Below are 19,857 nucleotides of genomic sequence, written 5' to 3' on the forward strand. Positions count from 1 at the left end.
AATGGTAAGTGGGGAAACCTAAGCGTGAGTTGTTCTTTTTAAAAGTAAGTGGTTTTGAAGCCACAGCTCTTTCAAGGAAAACCACTGCATCTTTTTTTTTTTTTTTGTCTATTAAACCTGACCCACCGTGTTATTTCAATATTCATAGGACAAGAGAGAGAAAAGACCACAACTCCAAAAGCCACTGAGTAGTACACTCAGCTGTAAGCAGTGTAGCTTTTGCTCTGTGATTATTTTTGCCTTTTTATATTAAACAACCTTTAGATTAAACAAAACCACACACTTAGGCTTTTAACAGTTATTTTAGAACTTACACTAAGTATTATTTATTGGTATTACATATAATTATCTATTTATCCACCTATAGTTTATTCATAAAGAGAACACTTTTAAAAGTACTATAACTACTATTTCACTGCTATTGACCAGTGGTTATTGTTTTTCTTCTTCTTTTTTTTTTTTTATTTGCAGTTCTTTCAAATCTAGTAGAATTACTCCAATTACTAAAAATGTAGTAACAATCTTAGGTCTTTAACGTACCACCTTCTATATTCTGTTGGCCTGCAATCTGGGAAGAAAAGAATATATTATAAAAAAGAATATATTATAATATGAATATTGAAGATAAAATATTGTGATAACAAGGAAAAGCTAAAAATCCTGGTTGTAATTAGTGCTTTTTGCTTATTCTGCTTAGGACTGCTTTGCTCAGTGATGTTTTGTGGAAGTTAAAAATTGTAGAACACAGTAGAAATCCATAGAATGACAATGACTCATGTTTTGGTATTTTATTTTAATTTATATTTGCTCCCAAAAGAGAAAAGAAGGGTTTGAGAGAAATTTAGTAGGAACATTGAATGAAGCATTTTCATTTTGATAACAGAAATGTATTCAAATATTTACAGATATCATAATTCTTTGCTGACACAAATGTTTGTTAAAATGTAAAAGACCACAGTGTGCCACACAGTCAACACGTGTTTACATTTTTTAAACAAAATGGTGTAATTGAAATGCAACATAATGTCTAGTATAATTTCATTTGAAGGGTGCCCTTTAGCAACACTTGGCAGCGACTGCATAAAAGACAGGAAAAAATATGGAAACTTCTTACAGAGTGATTAAAAAGCTTTCCATTAACAAAATCCAACAGTGTATTCTGAGTATGGATCAATCTACTTAGAGGTAAAGTGGTTGCCTGAAATATGAGAGGAAATAAAAACCTCTTACTACTGCATTGTTTCCACTTGTGTAAGGCAAAGAAAATGCTAAAAAAGTCAATATATGGGAGTAAAGGAAGGGTTTTTTTGGACTATTAAATAATCAGATGATTCAAGAACGCTTTGAGGTTACTATTTACCTATGACTATTCCTGATTTGTAGAAAAGATATACTAGGAAAAGGTACCTACTGTACAAGAGCACAAGGGCACTGTGCAGTTTGAGGAAAAGAATCAGTTTTGTTCAAAGTCAAGAATGAAGTTAGTTTGTTGCTTGGAATTATTTTGTCAAAAATGTATTTCGTATCTCAAGATCTAGTAAAATAGCAGTACAGTTTAGTAAAATTTACTGAAATATTTTGATTATTTTCCATCAGGGCTGAGATGCTCCATAGAATTGGGTGACAAGCTTCATATAGCAGTTAATTGCTCTTGATTATGCATTTATTTTTTCTCCAGTTAGACAGTTAATACCATGTGTTTCATCTACTGCTTCTGGTATTTGTCACATCTGCAGCTATTCTATGTTTTTGCACTATTTTTCTGTGTAGATGAGTCACTGAACTTGCAAGCTAATCCATACAAATAGACCCCAAGCCTATTTGCATTTACAGTTACAGGGTAATTCAACCATATATAGTAGTTACCTTACTCTTTTTTACTGTGCTTTCAAGTGTACTTTCTGGATAGATGGATAGAAATTTATTTACAGCCATGTGGAAGCAACATCAAAAATACTAGTAAATCTTTAAGTGCCTTTTATATTCAAGCTTAATGATAGTTACATTTTGAAAACTACAGTAAAAGGCCATTATAGTTGCAAATAGAAACACTCAAAAGTTAGAAAAGTCTAGAATTTAAGTAATCTGTGGAATCTTAATTTGTGCTCTTGTGCATAAGCAGTATAATACAGTTTTTAATTAGATGCTCATGTCTTGTTTCGTCCATGAGACCCTTGCATCATTCAGCGCACAGGATTAATAGTATTCAGTAAATGAGCAGCTATTCAATATTTTGTTTTCTTCTCATTATTCCCCATGCAGCCTTAGGCCACTATTCAAATGCTGCTAGGGAGACAGAATTAGTAATTTTCTCATGGGTTTTTTGGATGACAGTCATCATTATAGCATCTGAATGCTTCACAAACAGTAATTAATTTACCTTCACAGCACTCCTATGAAGTGAGAGGGTATTATCCTTTCTTAATAGGTGGGGACCTGAGGCAGAGAGATATCAATGACTGAAGCTTATGATAATTTTGAGATTACTAAGATCTGTTTTTTTAATAGGATGTAGACTTTTGTAGAAGTTTATTTGCTCAAAGCATAAATCACATTAATTTAAGTTGCAGCAAGAGTTGCATATTTCTACAAAAACAGGTTCTAGGGTTAGGAATCAAGTGATCAAATATAGATGTCTATATTGCAGGGGATGATAGCTGAATTAGTTAGCCTTGACTCCCTTTAGAGTCACTGGAAAGACTTTTACGATTTGGCTCATCTCATCTTCAAACAGATGAGACAAGTTAAATCTTTCAAGTGCGTATTTGTCCCTGCTGAAGACAGAGACATCCTTTGTAGATAAGCTCAGATGAAGATGTCTACCTATGAGATGGCCACAACTGGGTGAGGTGAAACCCATTATGATGCTTCTGTCTGTACATACAGATGATGAGAAATGTATACTGAAAAGCTTGATTTCAGTGACTTGCCAAGCTCTGCCTGAGATGACTGTAGCAGAGATGCTAAAGCTGCAATACAGTTTTTCAGGGAGGGGTGTAGAGAAGAGATTCAAGTGATTAGACATGAGATCATTTTTTTCCTCCTCTTCAAATTTCAGTTTCTTTCAGTATTCTCATTCTAGCCTTTTCAAAAAAAGAGATGAGATTTATACAGGAAACAGTACCTAATTAACTACACTGTTGAGTAGTGTATATTATCCCCAAGCATAAACAATTTGTCTTCTGTAGCCTCTTCCACTTCAAGGGCCAGGCCAGACAGACTCATCCCACCATCTATTCTAACGCCTCATCTTAGTGTTCACTCCTACCACCTTTCTGATCCTAATACTTTATATTAAGACTTTGTACTATTACCCTGTACACTTCAAAATTATCTTCCCTTTCTTTTGTTTAATGAAAAGAGAGAAAGAGCACTGGCAGATCATACTGACTCTCATATTGTCAGATTCTGCACCTTATGAAATAACAGTCTTGGCGATTGACAATGAACATACTATAGATGGAATAAATGAAGCGCTTGCCTGAATGGATTCAGTGAATTTAGCTGCTAAGCTTGAAAAGTCATGGTTGTGAATGTGCTAATGGATGTTTTCTCATAACTTACCAAATGAAGTAGCTTTTCATGGCAAGAAATACATCTTCGATTGCACGGTTTCTCATATATAAATTAGCTCTGTATAGAAGCTGCAATAATCTACAAGCAGTTCTTTGAATCCAATATAAATTTTAATTTAACAGAATTTATAACTCCATAGGATCATAGAATTTTAGTTTGCCTATTTATAGGAATGGAATTCCTAATTTTATGTTTTATGTTTTATGATTCAAGTTTCAATGTTTAGTTCCATAGGTCTCCTCTTATATCTGATATTTGAAATCCAAAGTGCAGTATAGATGTTACTGAATCTAACTACAAAATCTAATCGTTGTTTGAAATTCACTATTACACTTATCACATTTTGTTTTGTGTCTCTTTTCCATGACTGGACAATTGATGAAATTAATCCACCAATCCAGAATTACCTTTCTAATACGAACAGTACTTTTACACGACTACCATGAATGATGGGTATGATTTATTCCAGCTCAGTGCTTTCCATCCTTTCTTTCTTACTTCACAGTTGTGAGAAAATCCCTCTTTAATACTAAAAACTGGGCCACATCTTCCAAAACTTTAAAGTGATAGAGATGCCTTGATGTACAAACATGCAAAGAATAACACCAGTCACTGACTGAGGCAGTGAGTGCCTGACTGATCTCTCTGAGTGCTCAGAACTAATATACAATCTTACCGTGAAATAAATAGTATTGGCTGTGAATAAGGATAGAGCAAATGGAAAACATTTTTCTGTGTGCTGGATACTGTGTCCTGAAATCTTCACCAGGACACATTTATCGTTGATACTGGATTCCAATTATTAATTGCAGCATAAATATTGGAAAATGATAATTTAACAAAACAAAGCCTTCAGAAAGTGAAAGTTGCTTACATAAATACAGAAAAATGAAGTATGAATTCAGCTAAATATTCTTTCAAATGTGTTGTTTCTTTAAATGTAAAATATTTTAAAACAGGGAGGGATTCTAAGTATAAATAATTACAAGACAAAATAGATTAATGAAAATATAAATAATTTGGGTGTATTCACCTAGCGATCAGAAATATTGAATAAATTTTTAAAAATATTCACCTTAAAGGAGAAAAAAAAAGGAGCTTTCTCGCATTTAAATACTTAGAAGTTTCCTCTAGTCTAATGACAAATATAATTAAGATAGTACCCCCAGATATGTAGATATACTTTGTCTGAATTAATTCGCACATGCTTCAGCATTTCGTTGACCTATTGTGCTCCTAGTTAAGTAAGAGACCAGCAAAGTGTACACTTTAAGAACATAGAAACGCAACTGGCTTTGCTGTATTTTAAAGTAACATGTAGGTATTGGGAAAAGCTGGTGAAAGATTGCTAAAAAGTTAAAGGATTATTCCAACTTGAAGCAGCATAAGTTTCTTTCTAGACCTGAAGAACCTGATGAGTGCTTCTGTACAAACTTAAGAGAACATTAACCTCTTTTTGCTTTGATGATTTGGTTTACTTTATTCATGCATGAATAATAAAATCAATTTGGGACACTACGTGTCTTTAGTAGCCACTTGCTTGAAATGGAAGAAAGTGTGACTCGCCTACAGTGACCTACTTATATTTAGAACTCCCACTTTGGGTACAACAAAATTTGATCATAATCACACATCTCAGTGATCGTATTAGCTCTCCAAAGATGAAAGCGCTACTCTATTGCTATTTACTGAGGCTGTCAACTTCTTAACCAGTCTACTATGTTGTTCAGGGGATCATCACCACTAAAGCCAGATTTTATCCCGATTTTTTTTTTTTTTTAATATTATGAAAGGAAATCTATCGTGTTTTTAAATAACATGCAAAATCCATTAATATTAAGATAAATGAAGTGACCTCGCACAGATAAAACCAAACAAAAGTCAAATTGGTGATAGACTGCAACTAGAGGAATGATTAGGCAGACATTGGAGATGATAGTGTTTTGATGGGTCTAATCAGTTGCTGAAAGGCAAAGCATTTTGAGGCTAAAGGACTAATTATAGAGTGCAGCTGCCACATCAGGATTTGCGGCACATCATATTTGTACTATAGCGCTGTACAGTTGTGGGAGGTCAGGAAAGCATTAGTGAACCTGAGGATAGTTTGAATTCTCAAGAATCTTTCCAGATGCTTCCACAGGAATGCTTTTACTATATATGGAAGAGTGTTACATAGTTTCTGCTCCAAAGAACTGAGAATAATGAAAGGAATATGAATTCGACTGCACGTATAAAAGATACCAAGTCAAAGCTGCAAATGAACGCGTCTAACACATCTATTTATCAAGAAACCTTTAAGCCCTATTGCTTTTAGAAAACTAAGTGGAAAGTTAAGGCCTCATCCAAAGATAATTTACAGTGCCTATAATAGCATCTGTTGAATTCCTGAGATTATTCTAAGATAATAGCAGCAATAACAAAAGATTCTCAAGGTAATAAGGACATTTAGTCACAAAGCAACTTTTTAAATTAGAGCAGTTTGCAGAAATCCCTTAACTAGTTTTAAAAAGTTCAATCTTACTAATTTTATAACTCTTAAAAGCTCTTAGGTGCTATTAGCTAAAAATGTTTACATTTAATTTTTTAATGGTAATTTGAGTGTATAAAATAATCACAAGGGGATGGTTTATACATTAGGTGGCTAATATAGGAAGTGATGCCAGGAATTAAGCATCACAGACAAGGATAGGCATATTCTCATTTGTATTCCCATTTTAAAAGCAAGAAGGTAAAATGAACTGACAGCAAACATTAAATTCCATTCATTACCTTTGAGCTATTCAGAAGTTTAAGGCAGACGTTTAATAACTTCTCTTTAGCAGACGTGGAAGCAAAGTTTCTATGAGGGCTCATCATAGGCACTTCTGAATACAGCATAGATTTTGGTGTTGTAGATTTGTTGCTCAATACTGACGTGATTCTGAATCTGAATCAAATTGCGTCTGACCTAGCCAGGACTTAACAGTTCTGAATCTGAACTGAGAATCAGATTTAGTTTGCATAGTGTTTATAACTTCGGTTTTGCAACACTACGTAAAAAACTCTGACTAAGCATAAAAACCAATCCCTTCATTTGCAATGATACAGTTAAAATAGCATAACCTGTCCATTATGTTCACAATTATACAGCTCATTCTCGTGTGGAAATATAATATATTCCGGTATTAACTATTTCTACCTCTGTATTGTTATATTCACACCAGATTTTGCATTGATTATTGTTGATTTGATTTAATAGCATCGTATCTCTAAGCATACATCTCAGCTATCATAATACAAAAACCATCCAGGCAGGCTAAAAAAAGTCATTGTATTTGGTCATTTAAGTGTTGCAAAGAGTATGGATCTAGGACTTCCATTGGAGGCAAGAAGAAAAGGCTGCTTTCAAACTATAAACAAGGGTTAGGCACAATAGATGCATTTCTTCTGGGTGCTCATGTATTCCTAATTCAAATAAGTCTATTCCAATAAATATTATGTGGTTAATCGGTAGAAAAAACTACAAAAATGTTTCATCCAAAGGAAGATCTGAACTAGTGTTCAAACATCTTAATTACCTTCAGTTAATTGGCAATCCAGAGCTGAACTTTAATGACACAATGCTGATTTACTCTAGCTGAACATCTGGTTTATAACACAATAGTTTACAGAACACTGCACGTATGAAAAATTTGTGTCATGAAGAGTTTACATTTGAAAGATATAACAAAGTAATGAGCATCAAGGAAAAAAATAAAGCGGGTTTTATTCAGAAATTTTTCCATGACAAGGTAAAAAGTCAATAATTTAACATTGTCCTCAATTAAAATAATGGTTTTAGGCAATTCTGTCTGTCTCTTTAAAGAGTTACTAGATCTCCTATCTCCCTCAGAAGAGCTGGAAAGGAGTAATAATCACAGAGTAAAAGAAAAGTACAATGAAACAGTATAACATCAATATGATATTCCTATGGCACATATAGGTGTGATATTCACTAATTTTTTTCCAATGCAGAAATGTGTTTTCATGTATTTAAACCATCTCTGCTTCTCACTTCTACATATAAATTTCCATGTAGGGATTATTAGATTTTATTGTACTGTTTTTTAGTTGAAAATAGGTGCTTTAAAAACAGAACTGTTGGTCAAAACCGCAGAAAAATGTAGTAAATTAGACATTTACATTAAAGCGTCCCACCAAGAAGTGTAGAAGCATTGGTCCATTCCCTCTTTAAATTCTATTACTCCACAGGGAGCATTCTAATGGATTACTCCATGGATTATTCAAAGACTTCCATTTCTATTTTTCCAGCCTAACTGGATTGAACACCATTATGTAACACTAACATAGTTATGATTCTCTGCTTGAAGAAATAGTTCTTGATTTTTGTTCAGAATTTGCTTTTTCTTTCTTATCAATTTATGTCATTATCCTGTCATCTGTAAGTAATTGAATACAATAACTCAAGCACACATCATATGTTCTAGAAAAAGACCTTGGCTGTGCAGTTCAATATACTTCTAAATGTGTTATTATTAGGCCTTTTTAGGTGTTCAGAAAGGTTGACTAAATCAAGGCAGGGAAAATTCAATCCCTTTTCCTACATTTTGGACAGCACTTTTTCAGAATGCTGATAAAACAGCAAGATATGCAACATACAAAAAATGAAAAGTTTGACATATCAGTGTGCATATTTTTTTTCCTGTAATATGCAAGTAAGCATTAGTTACTCTAGTTTGCCTTTCTGTCTTTCTGCCCTTTGCTTTTTTTTTTTTCTTCATGTAGACACTCAAAAAAGGTCTTGAGAAGGGTTTCGAAGGAAGCATTCTCAAAAATATTCTAATTCCAAGTTACAATCATATCATGACAACACTACCAAGTGCATTCTAGCATAGTTATTCAGAATGCCAGAGAGAATTTTTGATTCCTTAAGTATTGTTTTATTTTAGTATCTTTTTAATCCCTTTGCCTTTTTTAAAATATTTTTTTTGCTATTAATAAAATGCTATAAACTGACTAATACCCTGATCCAGAAAATAATGTATTCACATATTGACTATACTTAGTCACTCAGAATAGCCCTCTTTATGCCACTCCTACAATGAAGATAAAGCTACAGGGAACTAAGGCCATTTTACTGAGTGCTCCCATGCAAAGATGGTCTACAAGGAATCAATAAAATTGAAATGTAGCAAACACCAATATCTCAAAGAAAGTAGTTTTTCCAACAGTCCACAGTTAACCTCTGCAAACTGTTGCTGCAAGTTACTGTGAAAGGCAATAATCTATAGCTATTCAAAAGTGTTACATACTTATACAGATAATAAGAATACCCAGTAGTTATGCTTGTATATAGCAGAAAAAGCATATACAAGTTGGGAAAGAGCATAAAGCTTATGCATAGCCACCAAACAATTAACTGATATCTGTTATCATAGGAAACTTCCTTGAGGCCCAATGAATTCCATAATTATTTCAGAATTTCTTTCCGCTTAGTTTGGAGAAGCTTGGTGGAAATCACTGTGAGGGAAAAGATACTAAAAAAAAAGTTATCAATTGTCATAATTCCAAAGATCTTACAGTAGAAGTTTCCAGAACAATTTTAAGTCTGAAGAAAAGTATAAAGTTGTTTTTTTTTTCTTTTTTAAGCTTATTGCAGTAGTGAGGAAAAGCAAAAGAATCTAATTTGTGAAATTTGGAAAACTGCCAAACTAGAATCAAAGGAAGTTTTGAGTAAGATTTATAAGAAGAAACTACTTGGTCCCCTTCTAGCTGAAGAGGCCATGGAAATGGAAAGTCTTACTTCCCGGCTTGTTATCAAAGGTGAGCAGAACTATCAATTACAGAAAAAAAAAAAAAAAAAACAGAAAAAAAAAAATCAGCTGATTGTTTGGGATGTTTTGTTGATCTCAGTAAGACTCCTTATAGATTCAAGGCCAGCTGGGATCAAATCAGCTATGTTAATTTGCAATACATGAGGATCTGATGGATAAATTCTGAAGAACTATGCAAAAGCAGGTGTTTTAACAATACTGCATATAAAAAAGAACTTAAGGTTGAATCTGTGGTAAAGCAGAGATATCTTGTTATAACTCCATCTACTTGAAATTTATAGACATTGGCCCCCTTCCTCAAGATAATTCCTAATATTCATTCTTTTAAAGGGCTCAGCAAATTTCTCTCCTATGTTAAAAGACTGCATGTGCGCTCTTCTATATCACAGTGGGTTTGCATTGGCACTGAGACATCTGCTGAATTTCTTTTGCTACCTGAGAGATTTCAAACTATCACTTTTTACAAAGATTCCCTAACTATGAAGCTATAGCTAATGTGGAACATTGTCCATGCTGAAGGAGAGTAACAGACTCTACAGCTAACTATTAAGGACCTCAGGTGATGATGAAGTCATCCTTCTTCTAAATCCCCTTTTGCTGTTTATTCCTTGATACAGTCAACTTCAAGAATTAGAGGTCTAGATAAAGATGCCACTGAACTCAAATTTCCTAATTCCTAAGCAAGTATATTCATTCTTCAAGTGTTAGATAAAAGGTGGTCACAACCTTGAACTTAAAATATAATATAATAAAAAAAATTCTTTTCAAAAAGCTCAGCCCAGGAGTGCGCCAAGAACAGCTGCCAAGCTGAGCTTTGCAGCGGAGTTAGGTATCCCTGATAACTGTCTAATTCTTAGGCTTTCTCTAATTCTGGTCAAGCTCTAGCAAGAATACATAGCAGTCGCAGAGACTAAAAGTTCTGGGCCTGTACGTATTTCAAAATAGGGACTGGGAAAAATATCTGTCAAAGAGCTAGACACTTATTTAAGGTGACTATGCAGCTTCTGAGCAAGGAGTCCTGTGACTGTAATTTCGGGTATATGCTTTTCTCTTCTACGTGCATCTTGTTTAGGTGATTATGTCTTTATATTATATCTTTCCCATAGTTCCTATAATCTTGCAAAGTGCATAGAAATACATTACTTGCATATGTGGCACAGTAATAACAGCGGAATTATGACCAACATGCAGCATATACTTCTGAAGCTCATGCTAGCCTAGAATAAATAGATAAACAAGAGATAAAGAGAACTGAATACACATTTTTAATAAGTATTTAATGCAGTATGTCAAGATATCTTGCATAGTTAATTCAGATCAAAATAGTTACAAAAATTATGAATAAAAATTGGCTGAGGCAATGCAAAAAATAATCATGAACAACAATATTTCAAGATGAAATGATGTGTCGTATGTTGCCATGGGGGTCAGAATCAAGTTTTGTCTTATTAAACGTCTTCATTAACCTTCTGAAAGAAACAGTGAATAGTGCACTAATGAAATTTGCAATTGAAAGTGTAGTGAGCATCCATGAGAAAAAACACAAATATAACTATAAAGAACAGAAATATTTTAAGAAAAAATAACTTGAAAAAGCACAAAGTTTAATTGTCAAGGAATAATCTAAAATAGATATTCTGTAGGAAGGTGGCATCTGGATAATAATAATGCTGAAAATAAGAGAAATAATTGAAAATGAATTTTCAGTATGATTAAAGATGATCATAAATTTTCCATTGAACTGATTTTTTTTCTTAGATGTACCAAATGGTTGATTCTATGAATGTTCCTAGGGAGAAGTGATTCTCAACATATTTCCTAAATCTCCAGAATTGTTATAAATGTCCTATTTTGACCTTTTACATACAAAAAAGATTAACTTTCTGTGTAAAAATGTTAGCTAATTATAGGTGCCTTGTCATTTAAAAAGTGTAAACTGCAACATGTAGAAAATGTCAAAATTAAATGTTTCAACTGATTTGAATTAATGCTAGGGATGACTGTTGGTTCATAATCTTGTTTTTTTTTTTTTTTGTAACTATTTGCCTCACTTCTTAAAAAAGAAAACATTCAACACTTGAAAATATTATAGTATTGGCACTTCTTCTCCAGCTCTAAATGTAAGATTTTAGGGGAAAAAAATGCAAGGTCAATGCAATTTTTGGCATCCCATGCAGAAACATCAACTAATCAGTCACGAGTATTAGTCACTCTCTATCATTAGATCTGTTAAGACTGCATCTAGAATGTTATACATTTCTCAGCATCTTGATATCTGATTGGAAAGGGAAGGGAGGGAAAAGAAACAAATTGAATGGAGTTCAGAGAAGAGTGGCTAACGTGATTAGATTGCCTGAGAAATTTATTTAAGGAGAAAGGTCACAAACACCTGAACAGCTTGGCTAACAATACACATAGCTTGGCAGCAAATTCAAAAATGATAAATAGAAACACTTATTTACACAATATGTAATTAACCTATGGGACACATTGCAACAAGATATAATTTATGCTAGGTGCCTGAAAGAAGAAAAGGAAGGGATCGAATATGTATTGAACGACGAAAACACTTACATCATCCACAGAAAGCATGTCAAAAGCAAAAGATGAGAAGACTGTAAAACTTCTTTATTTGAGATGTAAAATAACCTTAGCAAAACATTTTCTACATGGAAAAAATTTCCATTTTGGGTAGCTAGAGTTCCCTTTCAGGTCTCATAAAGCCTCAGTCCAAGGCCTAGAACTTCTCTGGTCACCCTGGTTAATGACAGGAAAAGTATATTGGACTAGGTTAGTCTCTGGTGTTGTCTGGCAGAGAATTTCTCTGTTTCCAGGCAACCGAAGAGGAAAGACACTGTAACAAAATAGGAGTAGACATGGTAATGAATATAATCATCGAGGAAGTTATATTCAGTATATCTGGAATGGGAAAATACAGTCTGAATGTCAATCAACAGGGCTATTCTATTACTAAGTGTTCTGATTATAGATCCTAGTCTGCTGGATATCATAGGATTAGCTTTCTTTCAGTTTAGAGACACCTTAGCTAATGTCTCTAAGTTAATTTAATTCACTCAAATCTCTTTTCCTGGGTAGTCTCCTATTGCTACCATGGCTGAGCTGCTTCCAGCAGACAGTCCAGTTCATTTAATTTATTAATTTTTAGCCTTAGATTACACAGGATTGTGCACATATTTTTGGGAGCGTGGGAAATAAATGTTAGATTGTCATTCTAGTCTAATAGTTTTAGGTCATGCAGAAGCATTAAACTGAAGTAGACATGCCAACTAATGTTTAATTATTTATACAAAATCGAAAAGTCTCAGAAGAAAATGAGAAAAAATACCAAAATGCGTGATATCTCTATGATTAGGGATCCTCCTGCAATATTAGAAGTCTTACATTACATTCTATTTTAATGTGCTCAGATTTCTGTAGTGGCACCTGTACTAACACCGGTACATTTCCTAAATGCCTTGATTTAACTCAGGCCCAGAACATGAAGCATGGAAAGGATGAGTTTTTGAAACTTACATACAGAAGTAATGTTGACTTCTTAACTGGTAGTATGCATCTTATTGCAATATGATTCTTTCATATTTGTCTTTCTTTCCTCCTACAAATTGTTATACTTATGATTTTAAACTCCCTTTTTAGCTATCCAATTTTTCTACTATTTTGACTTTGTTGAACCATCTTCTAACGCATCCTTGCCCTTGTTTTTTTTCTGTAGTTTTTCAACTAGATTTTGATTTTATAAATCTGATAATGTGTTCATCAAAGTTTAGATTTCTGGCCTTTATTCAGTACATTCATTTCACACTGAAAGATCTTGAGATACTGCAAAAATTAGTGATGTCGCCTACTGGGATAGGCATATGTAGAAAAATTTGCTGGATTGGGACCTAAAATTTTCGTGTAATCTCTCTCTGTCTCTTGTAAATCCTGTTTTAATTAATTCCTTTAGGTTTCTCTCTCAGTTTTTTGTTTCCTATGGCATTATGTTCTTAGGCTGATGTATGTCATGTATAGGTATAATTGACTTACTTTAGGAATAATAGTAGCAATGCTATGCTTGAAGTTAAGTTGGCTGTTATGCTATAAATATTTGAAGTGTGATTAATATCTTGCCCATTTCTACTCTCATTTGGAAGAAACTGGTAATGGAAGCTGAAAATATAACTGTAAATCTACAGAAAGGGAAAATATTCTACATCTATCACCTTTTCTAATGTCTCTCTAGGGAAGAAATTTCCCTTCTGTGCAGAGAGAGAAACTCTTGGCCAAATTCTCTCTCAGCTTCTTTTATTCACTGAACTCCTTGGAGCAATGCAATGCTCACACTACCCTGTTTTCTCGGGTCTTTAGGGCAGATAGGACAACCATGGCCTTGCATAAAATCAGAGGTGTTTTAAATTGAAAATATGGGCCTTTATCACCTTCCCTTTCTGAAAAAAAAGGAAAAAATTACAATCGGTACATTGTATATGCAGGTACAGTGAGGCTTGGTCTATGTAATACACCTTAAAAACTATGTAGAACATTCATTACCTCCACTTCAGGCACTTGAACGAAGACCTGAACTCTCACAAATACACCTGACTCTCTGCACTGGCGCTAGAAGGAAGTTATGACTACTAAGTTTCCAGTGTATATATCATAAACAAGGTGGATAAATCCAGACCACAATGTCACGTTGCCATTAGAGAGAACAGAATGATGGCTCCCGCTTACAGACATCAGCCACAGAGAACTTGAGCCTCTATCAAGATAGACTTTGAACTAGTATGGTGAAGTTTACTCCTGTTTCCTCCTTCCTTCTCATCCCCCTTTTTAAATAACATGTTGTTTAATTCAGAGAAGGGAACCAAGTAAATAAAGCTCAAAAAAGCATATGATAATTTTTCAAGGTGGAAAGTTAACACAGACCTTTTTGTCTTCTCTCAGCATAAAGGAGCTTGAGTTTACTGGTGCAATAAAAGTTTTAAGGACTAAAAATCTCACAAGAATTTTAACAAGGATGCTGCTTTGGAGCAGTATAGGAAAAGAGAGCAGTAGTTCTTCTTTCTGTAGTGACAAAATTTCACTATTATTTTATCTGTAAAATTTGAAATATTCTTTAAGTATTAGCACCTAGACTGTTTCATAGGGTATTATAAACACACACACACACACACACACACACACACACATATGTATATACAAGCATAATAATATATATCCTAATAAGAGAGGCTAGCACTAGATGGGGCTGGATTTGAACAGGAAACCAAAAGGTTGAATTCCATACTATACCACGTCCGTGAGTCACCCAGATTCCCATCATTATTACTTTATGGCCAAAATGATTCCCTTTTCATCTGAATAGGCTTTATCTTAGTCATAACAATCCCACCTGGATAAGTTTCTTATTAACGAGATAAAGATAAATAAAAATAAATTTGTAAAGACATACTAGGAAGGATATTCAAAACTATGAAAATTAAACCATTTTGGAGTGCCTGCAGAGATGGTCTGTTATTCATCTGGATTTCTGAAAATGTTTTCGGTACACAAAAAGCAGAGGAAATAACTCTCAGGAAGCACAGGGAGAAGTAATCAAGTAAATATAGTCATCTGTAGAGTTCCATTTTTAGTACATGAAAGATTTTTTCAGAATTGCTTTTTCTGCTGCCCTAATCCTACAGCCCTCAAAAATGTGACTGATTAATTCAGTAAGAAACAGATTTCTCTATTTTATATCCCCTAGTCATGCTTTATTTAACTGCAAGTAGAAGTATGAGAACCCACATTTCTAGATTCCTAATTAGGCAGTTAAAGTCACAGATAACTATGACCATTATTATTTGATGGGAACAAAATATAGACACATGTTTTAGGCCTCCATCCCTACATGAAAATGAAAAACAGTTTTAAATAGGTCTGTGATGAGAGCATAAATCAGCCTTGCTAGCACTGCTCCTTCACTTTCATTAGGTGAACGCAGCAAAAGGCATGAAAAGCTCTCAAACTGTAGTGCTAGGTTTTGTTAGAACATAAAATACAAACCTGAAAAGGTAAAACTCAGACACACTGGACAAAATGGATTAAATATAAGGCTTAAAAAATAAACATTCTCAGCCTACACCCTGACCTTTCCTTCAGTCCTGCAGTCAGATTTGGTGATTTTCAGGGTTTCGTATTTTATGCGCACTGTTCCCTCTCGGACCTTCAGAGAAGCCTCTGCCACTTCTGCAGCTTTGGTTTCGCTCTGCTCCCTGCCTCAGCCAGAACCTCTGCTTCCCTCAGCAGCCTGCCAGGCTCCACACGTTCAGCACGTCCGGTGTTTGCTCTCTCTCCTCTCATGTACTTGCCCAGCCCACATTCCCAAAGCTTCTCCTTACTGTTCATGCACAGATTTCCTCTGGGAAGGAGCATTTTTCCCTCCTTTCTGTGAGTCCCAGCTGCTGGAGCGTGCAGCAGCCATGACAAGGAAATCTCCTGTCCACTCAGCTTCCCCATCCACCCTTATGGACCAACAATCTGAACAAGTAGGTCATTCGTCACAAACTTGTGAACTTGCTTCAGACTCAGCACATTAAGTAACAGGCCACTCCACACCTGAAAAAAAAAAAAAAAACACAGGTTTTGTATGTATATTTTGAAGTATATGAGTAAGAGTAAACCGATAAAACTACCCCGCAGAAAAAGAAGTGAATTCGTATTTTTGTCTTTTTCCATAATGCCTTAGGGCTATTTTTTCACTTTAATAGCATATGTGTATTACAGTCTCAAAAAATGAACTTCTTTGTTCACATAGCAGTGTATCCACCACTCACGAGGTACAATATCCCTCAAAAAAAATTCACTGCATGAAAAGAGTCAACACAAATTCTAGCTATCAATTACATATTATTTTGAGGGCTTAGGGAAGACTCAAATGATGTATAGGCTTTGTATTTGAGGAGATACTTTAATTCCATAGAAAAAAATGAAACAAAAGTTCATTATGGCACATATTTCTTTATTTCTATGAATTTTAAGATGTATAAACTAGAGAATAACATTTACTAAGTAGCAACCTCAAAACTTTGCAAGATGATTGTGACAGCTTCTGAAGGGTCAAAAAGAGGTAGTTTGTTAACACTCTGGAATTTCTACTGAATATCATAATAGCAGTATTCCTGACCATTAATATATTTCATTCTCTTTGAGCATTTTTGTTTTATGTTAGAAATATACTGTTCTTGTGTTGTTCAAAGGGAATGGAAATATCATTTTGCCTGGGTCTCTAACCTTGATTTATGTGAAATTAACTTCATAATTAAATTATTCACTAAACAATTAGTTCAGCTTGAATTTCACTTTATAATTCAGGTAAAATGTGAAACCTATCAAAAAATAAAATCAGAAGTGGGTTAAAAGCTTATTTTGGGGCAAACTAGACATTTGAAGGACTTGAATTGTTTTTGTAAGTTCATCAAGAAAATAACCAAATTAAAAAATTTTTTATTTAAACAAAATTACTTTTTTTAAGCAGAAGACTGAGACATCGACTTGTACAAATCTCCTTTCAAGCACAACTCATTTGCTTATGTAAACAAATCATATTCTGTAGACTGTAATCCTAAATTTCATAAGGAAGATGTAAACTTTTCTTGCTAAAATAATTTTATGTTTTAAGAATATTGCAAGCCTACATCTTTCACCTCATTTGACTCTTTAAGGAAGGTAATGAATGCTTTACGATAATTTTCGTTTTATTGATTTTTATCTTTCACAGAGTTAACTCTCTGGGAAGATATTTTAGTATAATTCTCACTGACTCATGTTAGAATGGGGAAATGGAGTTTCCAGGTGACAGCCATAATCTGCATTATGCATTGAAGGATAGGATTTCAAATAATTCTGTTCAGATTCTACTAATACTTTGCTAGTTATTCAAGATGTCAGTTAGTATACAATCTTTTCTACAGGCCTTTCTTTTTATTGTTTATAAGCATTAGACATTTTCATTGCACTCATTACTAATAGTAACCCTTTTGAGAGAAGAAAACTGAGATAAAATGGGATAGGTGAGATTTTGACTATTTTCTGTGATAGCTTAAAGGCTAGTTTACGGTAACTATTCTGGGTAAAAATATTATAGAAAAACATATCTATATGTAGAATACTGAAATATATGCTCTTAGGGAGTGGATTGTAGCTTATCAGGAAAAGATATCTAGTGACAACCAAATGCAGACTTGTAATAAAATTTAGTAAAAGATGGACTTAACAACTGATACCAAAACATAACACTATAGATTTTCTTCTCTGATTTATCTTCCATAAATGTCATGAAAAGAATATAATACAATTTTCTTAAATACATAGTGGTATGTCTTTGCAAATAAAGCTTATCCACCCTAAAAGAAGACCAAAATAAGCATTCATAAATTATTACAGATACCAGTACTTCACTATTTTTAAAATATAACTTGGAATAATTTACCACTGTTGAGATTTTAGCAGGAACAGTCTAGAAATTATATACAGATTAAGAAAAAGGATGCAAAGCTAGGCTTTATAAGATCCTTTAGGGGGGAAAGCTAGTATTGCTGAACTCAGGGTAGCTAAAGAAAAGAATGAAATAATTCTCATGCAGTGGCAAGTAAATGATTTATAGAGAAGTTATCTAAATGTTCTCTATTTTTTTCTCATTCTTCAAGTATCAACTCAGGAAGATATCCAGGAACTTCATCATTTCTTTTCTGCTGTCTTCCTTCCTTGCATAAGAAAGAAAGGCTACCATTAAGTGCATGCAGTATTTCCAATATCAGATATATTTAACTATATTTTTTCCTCCCTTCAATATATTTAAAATTTTAAATAAGTTTTAAAAAAGGAGTAAGTGGGAGTTTTCCCTTTTTAATTCCTTAAATGCTCCAAAAGTAATCCAACAAAACTTCCTCTGAAATGTTTTCAGATAAATAGTAATTTTCTTATATCTTTGATGTGTACCTAGTAAGTGTTTATTTGTAATTATAACAAGATTGCTTCCTATTGCTACTATAAGTAAATAATCCCAGTATAGATTATTTACACTATTAGGATAAGTAGTTATGCATCTGGAACTCCTAAAGTATTTATTTATGAAAAAGAAAAAAATAAGAGTACTTTTTAAGAAGAAAACAAACTATGAACAAACACTATATTCTTTGGATAGTGTCTTTGAGAATCATGTAAAAGATCTTTTAAGTTGAAAAACTTTTATATAGAACATAAAATGCTTGGACTCATTTTACATAGAATTTAATATCTTTTCAATAAATGCAGTGTACTAGAAGTATATCTAAAAAAAGAGAAAGAATTAAACGCTATGCTTTAAAGATGCTATTAGATTTGCTTTTTACAATGACAAAAACCATTATCATTCTCTTGTATGTCTGTTAAGAGATTACATATTTATGAGCTGAAAATGTAGCCCAAACTATGCAGTGAGTGTTGAGCAGTGATAGCAGTGATTGATAGCTATTATAATTTCAATCCAGTCCAAGTCTAAAAGAGGTATCTCTTCCTCTTAAAGTGAAAATATGAAAGAAGGGGAGTATAAACCTCTACGAAACAAGCAAGCAACTCTGCAAGTACACGGTTCCAGTTTCTCAAGTGGCATCTGAAAATTCTCATCTCAGCCTTTCCATCTTATTTTTTTCAGAGAAGAAAACAGTTGAAATAGGTAAGGGACAAAGAAATAAACATCACTGCAGCACTTTTGCAGCACTCGGACCTCATGAAGACTTCAATAAATGTTGCTGAGATGTTTGTGAAAACATTTCTTATAACACTAGATGCTGTTCTTTCTTGTAGTGACCCTAATAGGGAATTGGTTATTATTGTTATTTTAAATTAAATATAGCATCAACTTCATCTGTTAAAATACAGTTGTTTTTAACAAGAGAAGAGGAAATACTGTGAATCAATACTCTAATTATTCATGGAAGTACCTGTCTTATGACAGCTTTTGTTAGGGATAGTACCTTAATAAATTTTATTCATAAACTCATCTTGTATTTTTACCATTTACAAACTCTTTGGGTTGTCTATTACAATAAATTGAATACATCTGCCTACAAATTAAGTTCTGTGCTCATCTATATCTTGTTTGAATTGCCTAAGATACACTTAAACGTATCTGACTCCTAAGGGGAAGGTAATATACTCCAGTTCTGACTAGACAAGAAAGCTCCTAGCATTCAGGATTAATCTTGATGTCTAATTCTGAGAAGCTCTTTTTATAGAGAAGCATTCAGAAAAGTATGAAACCGAATTGTCATGTGGTGAAATTACTTTTCTTGTCTTTAAATGTAGTCACCCCACAGACGCTGAAAGAAGATTAATGGTTACATTTATGACTCAGCATGCAAAGTGGTCTGCCATCTTTTACTTTTACTTACCTTTGGGTAAAACAGAAACATAACATAGAGCTGCTTCAGAAAGGCAAAACTGC

This window comes from Struthio camelus, chromosome 3 (assembly GCF_040807025.1).
Source record: "Struthio camelus isolate bStrCam1 chromosome 3, bStrCam1.hap1, whole genome shotgun sequence".
NCBI classification, from domain to species: domain Eukaryota; kingdom Metazoa; phylum Chordata; class Aves; order Struthioniformes; family Struthionidae; genus Struthio; species Struthio camelus.